The following is a 15,536-nucleotide window of genomic DNA, read 5'->3' as shown; positions in this document are numbered from 1 at the left end:
TTCCTTTAGATATCCAGGTCCCAAGCCATTTAGGGCTTGGGACCTGGATATCTAAAGGAACGCTTGCGCCCATATATGCCCTCCCGCCCCTTGAGATCAGCAACAGATGCCCTTCTCTGGGAACCCTCTGTGAATGATATTAGGAGGGTGAGTACCCGGAGGAGGGCTTTCTCTGTGGTGGCGCCCCATCTATGGAATGCGCTCCCCAGAGAGGTCCACCTGGCGCCGTCGTTATTTGTTTTTCGGCGCCAGGCTAAGACCCTTTTATTTAAAACTTTTTTAATTGTTAAATTATTGAATTAATTAGAATTTTTACATTTTTAGCCGAGAATGCACCAGGGGTTTTTAAACGATTTTTTAATATTATCATTATTTATGTATGTATTTATGTATTCTTTGTGAGCCGCCCCGTGGCTTTGTTGCGATGGGGGCAGCATAGAAATGTTTTAAATAAATAAATAAATAAATAAATAAACAAATAAAATAAAATAAAATAACAGTTTTTAGTGACTGAACAAGAGCTGCAGCTAAATCATAATGAAGATATACATAGCATTAAGGTAAAAAATTATATATGCAGTGTTATCTTAATTTTAGATGTCAAAAGGGTTTTGCGGCTCCCGGTGTTTTCTTTTGTGTGGGAAACGGGTCCAAATGACTCTTTGAGTGTTAAAGGTGCCAACCCCTGAACTAGGCTATCAGATCACACCATGGTGACCATGGTTCTCCTTAATGGCTCCACAGCTGCAGAAGATGTTACTGCAGGCTTTCCCCCACCAAATTATTTAGTCAATCTCTGCTATGACTCTCTTGAGATAGAAGATGGGTTTTAACCATTGATGCTCTGGTAGTCTTCATGTTAGAATCCTGCATTTCACTCTGTGCAGGACTGCCCTTGAAGACTGTTCAGAAGCCACAGCTAACTGAAAGCAGGAGGCCTCTTTTCACATTGTTTGCCTGCATGCTTCCGAGCTCAGTTCAAGGTTCTTATTTTAACCTTTAAGTCTTGCATGGAGTGGGACTACAAAGCCTGTTAGAGTTTCTCCCCAATCTGAAACGTACCCAAACAATTTGCTTAACATCTGAAGCTTCCCTCTGAAAGATACTTGGTTGGTGGCAGCCCAGTGATTATGGAACAAACTCCCCACCAAAGGCTCCGGTACCAATTCTGTTATCTTACTGGTAAAGGGTTAAGACTGCCCTCTATACTGGGACATTTAATGGCATTGAATGTCTTTAATAGATATGGGGGGCTTAGTCTGCAGTTGTCTGGTTTATTGAATATATTTAACTCCTTGAATAGCTTTAAAATTTTGTTTTAATTTTTTGTTCTATTTGTATTGTGTGTTATTGTTTTTTTATGAATTGTTGTCAGCTCCCTGGAGAGTTTTGGCTATTGGACAAGTATATAAATGAAATTAAGAACAACCTGGTTATTACAACTCAATAAACAAAAACAAAAAAGCATGACTTCACTGGGCAAATGGTTTAATAGATTGAAATCTTCAGCCCAGTCTGATCTATTTCATTTGTTGTGTTTAATTCAAAATTAAAACCAAACCACAACAAGGAGATACCTGTATTTAAAAACATAGATAATGATAACACAGAAGTTACCAAAAAGTTACAGAAACAAATAGCTCTAATGACACTGTCTCGAACAATTAGTAAAAGAAGTCCAGGGGTTTTTTTACAAGTCTTTCTGTATGTTGCCTTCTCCATTTTAGCAATATACTCTTTGAAGGAGTATATTTCACTTTGAAGGAGTATATTGTTTTTGCCAAGAATTAAGCCACATTCTGTACACAGTTGCCACAAGAGATCTCTTTCAGAAGATCCAAGAAATCAAGAGAAATTCAAACCTAGATTAGGATTGCTAAACGACAAACAAGGGAACATACTATCTTACCAGGAATAAATAAAGAGAAGGTGGAGAGAATATACAGAAGAAATATAAAGAACTATGCAGAAAAACTGAAAAGATGACAGATCTCTTTGAAGTGGAAACCTACGAAGGAGAGCCTGCAATATCAAGGAAGTGAAATAAAGGCTGGTCTGAAAGCACTTGCAAAGAATGAAACATTTTGGATTTATTGAATTCTCATTGCATATTTATGATTTTCTTGTTATTGGTCTTTTGTAACTATGTGTTGTCATGATGTCTTTTGTACCGTTTCATGTTGTGTATGGATTTTAATATGATGTAAGCCACTCAGGGAGCCCATGGTTAGAGGGTGGCAAATAAATCAAATAAATAAATAAATACACAAATGTATTGATGACATATAACAGCAACGGCAACAAAATCCCACTGAATGCTATAGAGGTTACTTCTGAGTGGACAAATGTACTATTGCAGTGTTAATACTTGTCAACATGTCTGCACATCTCCCAGTTTTAGCCACAATCAAATTTGAACTTAGACAGAGCTAATCTTTGAACCATTCACTTAATCAGAGAATAATATGAAATTGCCTCTTATGGTAGCCAATAACTGATCAAAATCTGATATTCCAGCCACATGAAGATGCCTCTCAAAATATGGTATTGGACAAAACTTCAACAAAAATTGCTCAACTGAGTGTTGCTAGAACCTATATCATGAGAAAACATACTCTTTAACTTGTCCAATATTGTGATAAGAAGATAAACAATACCTGTGACACTTTACCTGATGGGCCTGTTTTAAGGACAACTGTGTATAGAATCATTGTCTTTCTGGGTTGTATTCAATAGAAGGAAAGGTGGAAGGGAAGGCCCTGAAACCCACTTTTTGCTCCCCAAATGATGACTGGGAGAACCCCCAGAGCAGAGTTTTGCTCTGCGTGGGGCTAGCGGAAGGGCAAGGGAGAAGAAGGAAGGGCTGTCCCTTTAGGTTGTCACATTAGTGGAAATTCTGCTGCATGAGCAGACTTCTACTCACAAAAAATTGAATCCCATCCTCCATAGAGAATTTTATCTTAGTTTTGTGTGTGTATTATTTCACTATAGTTTAATTTTCCAGAAATGTATTCTGTGTCTCTTCCAGCAATTTTGGGGTCTTACCTGCTTCTTGCATAACTGTCTCATAACAGTCACTACATTTTTTGGTCAGTGTTAATGGAATCTGTTGGGCTGTTTAATTTTTAAACAGCAACTTTCCAGCTCACATTGGAGTAAAAATAGCCTTGAAAATGGGTGGATAATTGTTGGTGAAATTTCAGAACCTTTATACTGAAGGAGTTGATTCTGGGCTCTTGTGCCTCCCATTATTAGCCAAACCAAAATAAATTATAAATAGGAAACATCTGCAGATTCCAGGATGCTAAATCTTGCAAACAAGATCATCATTTATACAAGTTGTTTTAACTCTTTTCACAGGCATTGAATCATTGGAGTGACAAGAATCTACATTTGTTGACTTCTGAGTTCCCGTAAGTTCTTGGTTCTGATGTCATTGCGGTAGTGTGGAAAGTCTGTTTAATGACACTTTCTCATACCAGTGATGGGTCCAGTTTCTCGTTAGTGAATGGATCTAAGGGGAAGTAACTATACCAGCAGCACTTTGGTCTTTTCAGAACTACTGGACTAGTGTGGGATGGAGAATATCTCCAGCAGCTTCATGCCACTTGGTTTAAGTGCTTTAAGATTTGGTTGCAAAGTTGATTAAGATGCCAGGGAGTGAAGACTCCTTGATCCATGGACAAGACATCTATGTCAGGAACTGAGTCAATGGGGCACTTATACTCTCATTGATTCTGTTATGTCCTATATTCCTGCTTGCATGACATTGATTTATTGCTTCTAAAGAAATCCTACATGCCAAGGAAGGAAGCAGATTGTCTGAGTTCACCTAAGCGATCTGCCTTTCTTTGCCTCCTTCCAGAAATGGGTGTTTCTTCTTATTTGGGGGCTTCCTCGAGGAAGTGCTGCTTTGCATAAGCAGTTGTTCCATTTGCATGATAGAATCGGCAGAACCCATGCTTGCAGAAGGGAATGGGCAGGGTAGGAAGGAATCTACTGGGCCATATGCACCCTGATGGATACTCTCTTGTACCTGCCAACTTGTGTGATTAAATACATAGTGGGATGGATATATAACTTACTGAACCATGAATTTAGATAGTAACTCATGGCTTAGCTAAGGAACCTATTATAAGCAGAAGTTATTATTGCTTCTTCTTGGTGGTCGATGTCAATTTATGACTGGCTTTGCATCTACAAAGAATATATTTGTAGGCAATACTCATATTTTACAAAGTGTGAATGATGTATTTCTTCTTGCAATATTCCATCTTTGCCTCCTGGAGATTATAGCACAGCACCAACATTTTCATATGCATTGGAACATTTTAAAATAAAATCTACATTGTCCTGCTTCATTTTCCTTCTAACAAATCTTCTGCAGTTTGTCACCACAGGACATAACTCCACTTAAAATGAGTGTTTTATCCTGGACCAAGTCACTCTTCCTTGAACCAGGCTTCAAACTGAATTCTATTGCATGGTGCCAAATGCAAAACAAGCATAGTTCCTTGATTGCTCTTGGCTTGAACACTTGAGAGAGAGGGAAGGAGAGAGAAAAGAAGACTGCTGAGCTGTGAAGATACTCCATGCCATGAAAAAAGGAAAGAAAAATACCATTTCCCAGAAGGTATGAAGAAAACCGAGAAATACTGTGGGAGGTATAATTGCTTATAAACTATGTGAAGAGCCTTCCCTTGACAACCCTGGGGTACCTTGAAGGCTTTCATGTATCACTTCATAAATAGTTCCTATGGCCTTCTGGGAAAAAAAGTTGCAGATACAACCTGACTCTGCACAGTATTTTCCACCAGGAAGCGGGTGAAAACCCTCTGCGGATAGTAGCTCACCAATATGAATAAATACCTGTAGTAAGTGGGAGTGAAACAACATTTTTATTTGACTACTCCATGGTGAAATATCATAAACATTTGAGGATGAGTTATCATTCCACGATACAGCACATGCAGAAGCTCCAAGAATCTATTCCTGGCTTCTCCAGGTGGGCCCAGGAAGGAACCCTGCCTGAAGCCTTGGTGAGCCGCTACGAGTCAGTGTTGGCAATATTAGGCTAGACAGGCCAACAGCCTGACTGTGTATAAGGGAGCTTCTTATGTTCCTACTTTACTAATAAGCTCATCCAAACAAGTTTTCTGTTTGAACATGTATGCTCAAAGGCTCCTCATCTCCCATTGGCAAATATACTTGCCACAGAATTGTGTAGAATTTCACAGCAACATTCAGAAAGAAATGAGAGAGACCATGACTGGGTTCAGACAACATAGGGTCCCATGATCAGGGGATGAGAGTGAGTTGTTGTCACTGAACCATGGTTTGTAGTTGAAATGGTGTTTATTGTGTTATCTGAACCTAGATGGGTTAATAAATCATAACGAACAACTCACAGTTCACAATATAGCAACTAACTATGGGCTTTCTTTATAGGTTGTTCATGGCTAACAAACCCTGGCTTGCTAGCACAGCTGGGTTCAGACAGTGTGATAACCCATGGTTCAGCAACAACCCAGATTCATCCTTGAGCATGGACTATCATGTTGCCTGAATCCAGCCAGTGGCTTTGAAAATTGTTAGATGCAGGGCTTTTTTTGTCATAGAACGCACCGGAACAGTGTTCCAGCACCATTTTTTCCAATGGATTTTACAAAGTGATTTTGAATCGCCTGTCGGCATAGCAGGTCAGCAGCAAACATCATTAACATAGTGCCTGTGGGCTGCTTTTGTGTCTGCGCTGCCCAGCTTGGGATGCTGCTTGGCTTGGGATTGGTGTGTGTGGTCGCGTGAGTTTTTTTTTTTTTTTTTTAAACAAACAAAGCACTGGTTAGATGGAATCTGGATAAGGTAAATTCAGCCCTGATTGGCTTGAGAATCTAGTTAAGTGGGAAAGAGCAAGTAGGAAAGGACAGTTAAGGAACAACACTTGATAGGAGCTCAGTCAGAGTTAGTCTAAGGAGAGGGAGAGAGAGGTCTGCTGGTTGGTATACAGAACTACAAATGGGGATAGGAGAAAGCTGAAAGGGAAATTGAAAAGCTGTTATTTCTGCATAGGATACTTTTGGGTGCCTAGTGAAGATCAGGAGTAGAGAGCAGGGGATTGTGTTATGCCAGGAAGCTGTCCTAAATTCTTACCAGAGGAGAAAAGCTCAGGTAAACTATCCAAGTAGCCAGTAATGGAAGGAGCTTGAGTGTCAGGGGAAAACACTGCCCTAACTCTGGACCTGGCTGTAAAGGCATCTGACTGGGGTGGAGGCTGAGGGAATTTGGCCTGAGGCAGAAGACCTTAGAGGCTTGTAACAGCAGCAGGGTATCTTGAGTTGTAAATAATTGTCCCTATACAGTCTTTTGAAAAACCCAAAGTAAATATTAGTAATCTCTTATGTGCAAAGTATTCCTTTAATAGATTACCTGTTTCATAATTCAGCTTGTCTCTAGTGTTGGTGACTATCTCACACCTAAGCCCTTTATAACCTCTATCATATGGCTTTAAAGTGCTCTAACAGAATTGGTGGCAGAAAATAGATCAAGTTTGAGAATGAGTTATACTGGTGTTCCTAAGGCCCAGAAACATGCTACAAATAAGAAAACTGCACAATGAATAAACAGTTTCTCCACTGGCGTTGGCAGAACTGGGAAGAAGATCCCAGTGTATGTTATTGTAAGTTCCATGGGTGAAAAGAGTCAAGGTGAAAATTTAGTGTGTGTTTGTGTATGTGCGTAAATATTCCTGTAAAAATATTAAAGATGTTCAAACACTGTCATAATACTCCAGATGGAAGACCCTGAAACTCATCACATGGAAGCTGGCTTCCTCTAGGCTGTTTTGACAAAGTTTGTTAGCCAATAACAAAATGCTAAAAGTTCAGTGTAACAGTTTATAGGCCCAAAGGTCCCCTACCGTGTGAGTCTGTCCCTAGAAGAGTTGGTAATGAATCCTACAGTGGGCAGGTTTGCAAGATGTGATAAGCCATGGTGGTTTCTTGTGCAGGATGGTCTGCTTTGTCATCTGAACTCTCTCATGGTATTTTAGTGTGGTGCATTTGGATTTTAGAAACCATGGTTTAAAAAAAAAAAAAACCCAATGGTCTGTTCTATGGTTTACATAGTTTCTCTGGTTGCCTGAACCCAGCATCATGGCTTCCATGATCCTGGAATGCAGCCACCAAAGAGTCCCCTGGAAAGAATGGCACCAGCAGGATCTTCTCCAGCCATCCAGATGCAGTGGCTGATTGGATATTGTTGGGAAAATTTGGATAAATCCTGGCAGAAAAACATTGCTTGTATGTGCTTTCGTGTTATCAAACTTGCACTCTTTCTCAAAAGCATTGGCTTTCCAAGCCAAGTCACTGTTTAATATTGCTGTTGCCTTAAGAAAATGGCATTATTTCCCCCTCCCCTTTCCGTCTTCTTCTTCCCTCTAGCTGTAAGCCAGAGCAGACAGGCCATTCAGTCAAATACACAATCACCGTTACAATGTTGCTGCATAGTTAGTTAGCTAGCCCAGAGTGCTTTCCGTGCTATAGCCAATTCGAAAGGTGCAGAAAGGTGCGGATCCATTACTCAGAGTCTGAGCCTTCCTGATAACAGAATGTAACAGATGAATTTATGATTTCATGAATGGTTTCTCAATAGCCTGAATTTACATTTTTAAGCAAAGCTGGAGATGGGTTCAGGTTTCTGGAATTTACTCAACTAAAATGTCAATACACTGCAATTAGAAATATTGTAATCTTATTGTCACTTGTATGTTTGGCTGATCTTCCTTATCTGTTCTGTATATGATGACCTCAGAATTTCATTGTAATGTCTGCATTCTGTCATTAATTGCTTTGTACCTGTGTACATGACCAGGAAAGTATAAAATGCTCTGTACTTGTATTGAAACCTCACAGTTGAGTTTGCCTCTGCCCGGTAATGCATTATCATTAGTCTACTGCAGGTTTCCTGGTGCTTATGACAATCAAGCAGTGGAGGTTTGAACATTTGTTCTTTCCCACGAACCCGAGTTTTTATTTCCTCTTCACAAATTGAAAACCGAGATTCTGTCGATCTGTGCCAACAGTGGGAGGACTGTCTGAGGAAGATGGAAAGCAGGCTCACACAGAAACCACCTGATTTTCTGTAAGGCACATCCAGGCCAAAAACAAACAAACATCCAGGCACTGTGGAAACCATGCCTGTTGTGACGTGTCAACTCAGCCTATGCCATCCTAAGTATATTTTATTCACAAGCTTCACCAAGTCCACATGTAAGAGTTATTCTTTAGCAACTGTTTTCCTTGTAGCAAGCTCCATTTAATACAGTGGAAGCTACTGCTGAGCAACCATGCATAATTTAAGGCTGTGTTGTTGGGTACTGCTGGAGGTGGAAGCAGCTCTTGGTTTGCCCTCCTTGCACATGATTCTTCTTCTCTTTACTAACAAATGGATCCATTCCTCCCTTTCAGCTTCCCCTTGCAAGTTGCTTTATCTTTCCATTTATTGACTTAGGGAAGAGCAGCAGTGGTCATGGATGGGGTGCTGTTGCCCCCATGCCCTAATCTCCAAGAAGAGGATGCAGTGTTGTGGTGAGTTCGTGCTATTTATTTATTTGAATGTGCAAGCTGCCCAATAGCCAAGGCTCTCGGAGGTTACCAAAGTTAACTCTTTCCTCTGCAACAGCCCCCACACAAGCGTCACCCCGTTGCTGCAATCAGCCCGCACTGGCACTCACAGGGCCTTCCGAAAGACCTGATTGCACTGGAGGAAGGGAAGACTTTTGAGGACAGGTTGAGATGCTGCAGGCAGCGGGGCCAGCCTTCTCTCCTAGCAACCACCTAATGTTACCCATGCTGCAATTCAGCCTTTTAGAAGCCTTAATGCAGCCTGGGCACAGGGGCAAGGAAGCTGTCTTACCTCTAGCTGGCATCAGACATGAGGCAAGCAAAGGGGTAGGCCAGATGGGAACCGCCTGTGGCCACACAAGACCTGTGGCCCAGGGGTTCCTCTCTCCGGCACACAGGGATCCTTGGAGGGATTGCAAATGGAGTGCTTTTAAGGTCAACCTTAAGGACATACATTATTTTCCAACCGTCATTAAATAAATGCCTGCAGTGTATTACCGCCAAGCCCACTTGCTTCTCATAAGCAAACATACAAAGGCAGCTGTCACCCAGATACCCTTTTAAAAAGGACCACATGCCAAGCACTTTGTCTCTAAATGTGAAAGCAAACATAATGCTATCATCAGTGAGCAGACATCTGTCAGAGCAGCCTCCAACAACCTCCGCTGTGTTTCTTATGGAGTGTTTACTATATGCCTCACTCTATAAAAACAAAGTTAGAATGTAACCCATGTGAAAGAGTTACAATGAAGGAAACGGCGGATGAGTGAGATCAGAACCCACTGGCTCTTTAAGTGTGCAGTGTTGGGGGGTGGCAGTCGGTGGGAAGGCATTGCCCTACCTTCCCCATAGTTCAGGCCTCCCCAGGCGGCTGCCCCCCAGATGTATTGGGCTGCTATGCCCATGACGCCCAGCTAGTGTGGTCACTGAGAGCTGTAGTCCAACGCACCCACAAGGCACCAGCTAAGGGAAGCCTGATCTAGGGAAAAGCAGAGGAAGGGCTTGTACCTTTCCAGACAACCACACCTGTGCAGTGCCGGCATCTCTGCCAGTATAATCCAAGCAGCTGTATTTTCTTCTGTGAGGGTGTTTGCAGACAGGTAGTCCCTAGAGATGGAGCCCAAAGATTCTGTGCACTATTCCAGCTTTCCAGCCTTACCATGAATATTTTTTGTGATAAGAAAATGGAAGCAGCTTGGTCAAACATGGAAGAATATCAAGCAGAAGATGCTTCTGTTTGGGTCCCACATAAAATTCCCTGTAATTTGGCAAGGCCTCATATGGGAACCCGCTCAGATGTTTCAATGGAGGAGATGAACGAAAGCACTGTGTTTTTATGGCTCATTTAATTTTGCGTCCTGATGTTCTTTGACTCTGCTTATCCATAGTTCAAGGAGAGCCAGTGTGATGTGATGGTCAGAGTGGTGGGCTTGGGAAAACCTTGGTTCCTATTCCCATTTGGCCATGCAACTCACTAAGTGCTTTGAAGAATCATTGACTCTCAGCCTAACCTACATCACAGGGCTATTCGAAGGGTAATATGGAAAAAAGGAAGATCATGTACAGCCCTTGGAAGAAAAGGTGGGATGCAGATGTTAATCGATAACAACAGGAAGGTGTTATCAAATGCCACCACAGACATGCATGCAGTACCAAACTTAGGGAGTCCTTCAGCTGAAAAGCAGCCTGCACGTGTAAATATACATAATACAAATGCAGCACTTTGGAGTAGCAGGTTTCGCTGGAGTGGGCATTAATACTAAAAGAAAAAAAAAGTGAGGTGGGAGAATGAGAGAGAGAGAGAGAGAGAGAGAGAGAGAGAGAGAGAGAGAGAGAGAGAGAGAGAGAGAGAGAGAGAGGAAAATAAAATGATTTGCCCAATGGAAGCAGGAGGAGATTTTTGAAAGCAAGGTTTTCAAGGCGTGCAAGAGCCCTGGCTTACAATCACCACTGAAAACAATATGGTGAGATGCTGAGACAGAATTCTGTAAAAATGCTATCCAATACCTGAACAGGCCACACCATGCCATGCCCAGAGGTCAATTGCCCTGCAGTTCAGATATAGCAAATAATTTCTTAAGCATGTTGACACATCTATTCATTTGTCTATAAGCACGGAGATAGGAAACATTGCAGAAAATAATAGTAGCCTTATTTAGACATGCATCCCCCTCCCCCAATTACAGATGGATACTGTAAAACTGGGCTGAGATCCATGAGTAACAATGCAAGGATATAATAAAGTGGTGCCAAGCCAATATAAGTTTTGTAGATAGCAGATGTTCTTCCATACAGCCAGCCCAGCTGATCTAACACTCAGATGGTTTCAATCTGCATTGACTGACCAAGGCATGCATCAATGTCGTGGCAGCTTATACAAAGCAACGAAGGCCACTTTTTGGAAATTACAGCAATTATGAAGCTGTTATGGCTACCAAACTGATTTCTGGGGGCGGAATGGAAGGGAGAGAGGCAGAGAAGAATTCTTCTCACACATCTGAACAGAAAGTATTTTCTCCAATACAAAATGTTTTGATTTATCTGTTCAGTAATAGCATCCTGGTTCTTACAGAGAAGTTGAATAATTGCATGAATTTGCAAATAGAATCTCTGTCTTCAGGAAACAGCTTTCCCAGAGTACCACAATCAGAGGGTAGTATTCTGGGCTTTAGCACCCATGTAGCAGCAGTAATATTTAAATCAACCCTACAACTCTTAGAGCCAGTTTAAATATTACTGCTGCTCTGTGGAGGCTGCTGAAAAGCCTTTCCCTGCATCACTGTGCCCATTTCACTCCCGCGACTCTGCACCCATGCAGCAACAGTTGCCCATTCCCTCACAGGGTGTCACTTTAGACATCTCCAAAAAGATGTGTGTGACATTTGTAAAAGCCAATTCATAACTACAGATGAAATTTTAGGGAAAAGTATACTGTCTCTTAAAGAGAAACACACCTGCCCATAGCAGAGGAGAGTGTGAGCAGGCTTCAGACTGAAGGACTCTTCAAATGGAGGAGACCCTCAAACAGATGATGGTTCTCTGACAGCCCTGCAAACAGAGGACTGTCCTTTGTAAAGCAGGACATGAGGCTGCCACATAAATCCTGCAAAGGATGGTCAGTCTGGAAAACCAGAAAGATAGCACTCGCCTGTAGCATCACTACCCGGCACCCTGAGCCTGCTGGCGCTGATGTACCAGCCCGCCTGCCCACCCCTCTCACTGCGCACTGATCCGAGGGCAGCACCTCAGCCTGGGAACCAGAGGCAGCATCCCTGCAGGGTCCAGCTGGGGCCCGAGCGGGCTGCCGCCCAGTGAGTGATTGGCGGTGGAGCAGGAGCTTTCTGCACAAGCCTGTTAATCGGATTCATCACAGAACTGGGGTCCAAGCCCCACATGAAGAGCCTTTTCCTTTTCTGTTCCATGAATTGTACGGTGGTGAGCACAGTAGAACCCATGCAACAGACAGCACAACTACATGTGAGAAAAAGCTGTTTCCTCCACTTTCATGACTGAGTGCCACAATTTTCCAGCTTTTTGAAAGAATGCCAAAAGTACTTGTTAGCCACAGCAGTGAAACTGGAGGATCGCAACACTGTCTCAAGAAACTGAGACAAGTAAGCAACTGTGAAAAGGGAATGGCAAACACACAACACACCATGCCAGAGAGCTCCAGCTGGTCAGGGGAGACACCAGGGGACTGCCTGCATCAGAGGGGTCCATCCAAGGGTACTTGGCTTGGCACTCCCTTTCATCCCTCGCACCAGCCTGGGCCTAATGTAACTCAGCTGTTGCTCTTCCAGCGTAGGAGCATTTCTGTGCTTAGATGCAACAAATCTCTTTTTGCAGAGCAAAGAGCGATTACTTGCAGGGCCCCTCTGTACCTCTTATCTTCTGTCTTAGGAGTTCTGCAAAGCACACAGTCTCCCCGAAAGGGAAAAGGGGGATGTTAAAACAAACAAACAAACAAAAAAATCCCTGGAAAGCTGAGGAACGAGGAACTTCTGGGTGGGTTGCAATTCTGTGGGGGGAAAGATATTTCCATTCCTTTCAATCCACACCAAGTGGGAAGGATGTTGGAAGCTTATGTGAACCAGCTGGCATCAGTTTCAAATATTTGTTGTTGCTCATATGAATTTAAGTATGAAACAAGGACTGTATAATGCTGCATAAATAAACAGAGGCCCACTAATCTTTCAGTTGGGAGGGCTGGATCCTTTTATTTACACTTCCAACCACAGACTTGTGCAGAGCTTGCCAGATTGGGAATAAATATGATCTGACAACTCTCCACCCAAGGGAGCCCCTTTCTTCTCTCTCGGCCACCATAGTAAAGCGGCACCGTGGCCAAACGGTACTAGGTAAGGTGGGCCACACATGTTTTCAATGGACCAAAAAAGAAAAAAGCAAGGAGAACAGGGCAAGTTGCAACTTGGTAGATTGCTGAATTCAGGCAAAAGTGAAACTTGGTTGTTCCTCTGTTTCGTGTAAAGCATTGAGAAAAGTACATGGGTCACATTGCGGGGAACTGGCTAGACAGTGGGGAAATTTCTTTCTTTTGTGACTATTCCTCCTCATGTAAGGAATGAATAAGTAGAAAGTTAGCTCTGCCTTATGCTCTGTCTGAAGTTCATTTTAGGAACCTATTATCGCTTCCAGTAGATCAACTTGTGTATCTCTTATTGGTTGTTCCTAAGATCCAGATGCCAAAAATGTGTTAATGCACATAAAACATATATTATGGCTCTAGTTAGTTTTTGATGAGAGGGAGAGAAAAGAATAAAAGGGAGAGCAACTCAGGGAGAAGATGAAAACAGTATTATTTTAGTTATCAGCTCATAAAAGGCCATTCAGGAATCCCGATCATCCATAAGGAAAAGCCCAAAAAGAGGGCAAAAGACGGCACTAAATTGCCTAAAATTGGCATACGTTATTATTTGACAAATAGCTGATCTTTTCCTAGAAGACTGTTGCAAGGTGACCTCTGCTTCTGCCTGCTCAGCCTGCCATGAAGGCACTAACTGTGGACAGGCATCGGTTCTTATAGTCATTGATCTTTAAACTGGAACTGGCAGGTCAGCCCTTCCAAAAGAGGATGGTCCTCTGGTGCACTGTCAAATGGAGGATTTTCCTCTGTGAAAGAGGATGCATGGTGACCTGAAGGCCGGTCCTTGAGGCACACCAAAGCTTTGACTCTCACGAAAGAAGTTTGTGTGTTTTTCAGGTCATCTCCAGATTGATGTCATGAAAGCCCTTGGTAGAAACAAGGCTCCACAGGTGAGTGTTTCAAGAGCCACTGGCAGGGCTAAGAGCAAGGTAGGCCTCCCTGCGGTGTGGACTCTTCAGCTAGTTCAGCAGCAGGCTCCATGGTCTCATCCCTCACTGCTAGTGTGCCATTTATAGCCGCCCATTCGCAATCCTGAGAGACTCCCAGGATGCAGTGTGGTGCATTTAGACTGAAAAGTCCTAGAACTGGTTGAAGTTCTGGGCCCAACATCTGGAGGGCCACAAACGAATGGCTTAAAGCAACATTGAGACTGCCCCCCACTCTTAAAATGTAGGGTGGGTGGCAGGAGACAAGGGTCCAATCCAAGTTGGGGTTACGGCTTTAAAACCTGCTCTTTGCTGTGAGGGTTTGCTAGGTCCTGGATCACGGTGGGGGTGCTGGAATCAGTCCCATTCCTCATTCACCCCACACTGAATCTTAATGAAGAAAGAAATGGCCCTGATGCAGCATTATGTGAAGCATTTAATGTCCCATGCAGAGAGGCCCAGCACAGCGGACCCCCAGTTCTGAATTGACCTGGAGGGCTGGGGCTGCAGGGAATTGGAGAGAGGTACAGCCCCCCCCCCCCCATGGGGTTGGTTGTAGCATAGCTCATTCGATCTTCTGTGTAGGAACATGCAAGTTCACAGATGGAGATAGATCAGGGGAGTTTCTGAAACAGTTGCTGATGATTTATTAACTTGTATAAACCATTTATCAAGTTACAAGGGTAAGAGGAGGAATATATGGGGATTTCCTTATCAAATGAGTATGGTGTCAGTAAGGGATTAAAGCCTGGAAGTATTTGCACAGGAAACTGGGGATTTCCAAAGAGTCTAAATGATTTGTACCACCTGTCCTATATGTACAGATCCCACTCCGATCCATTGCCTTCGAAATCCCACCCTAATTCCAAGAAACAGGCTTCCCTTGGTGTCCAGTCTGCTGCCAAAAGATGGAAGCCTTTTTTTTTTTAATAAGTTTTATTTGAGGAATTATAACCCCCCAAAAAATCAAAAAGAAAAAAAGAAAAAGAAAACTACAAACAACATCCAGCGTCAAAAACATCGAGCCCGCTGGGTCAGTCCCCACACCCTTTTTTCCATTTTTGATAACTTAAAAACATATTTAAATCTATGTGAAATCCCGTTTCTCTAGCCAATAATAAAAAGATTCCCAAGTTTGATAGAAGTAAAAGACAGAAGCCTTGTTGATGCCAAGCCAGCTTGTATTTGTTTGGCACCCATTCATCAGGTTTTCCCCTTCCACCTTACAGGAAAAGCCCCTCCTGTTAGCCTTGTGCCATGTTCTCTCCACCAGCCACTGTGTGGAGAACGAGAGGCTGAAAGAATGGAAACCCAGAGCTGCCAGTCAGAGCAGGGCCAATGGGCAAGGCGCAGGCGAGCTCCTCCTGCGGGTCCACATGGTTTTCAGGGATGTGGATGAGTGCATTGTTTGGGTCATCTGCAGACTGGTGCCATGAGCTCCATGCCACTATCGCTGGAGTCCAGTCCCAGGATCTGAAAGACAGTGAAGTGTGTCCATTGCACACAAGCTGGAGGTTATGCAGTGGAGGGAGATAAAGAGCAAAGGGCCGGAGGCAATACGGGAGGTCCGCCACCATGTGTGGCATGGTTGAGCACCTGCCCACC

This window comes from Varanus komodoensis, unplaced genomic scaffold (genome assembly GCF_004798865.1).
Source record: "Varanus komodoensis strain SLA01 unplaced genomic scaffold, ASM479886v1 scaffold20_1, whole genome shotgun sequence".
NCBI classification, from domain to species: domain Eukaryota; kingdom Metazoa; phylum Chordata; class Lepidosauria; order Squamata; family Varanidae; genus Varanus; species Varanus komodoensis.
Note: the sequence above shows the minus strand (reverse complement) of the source record.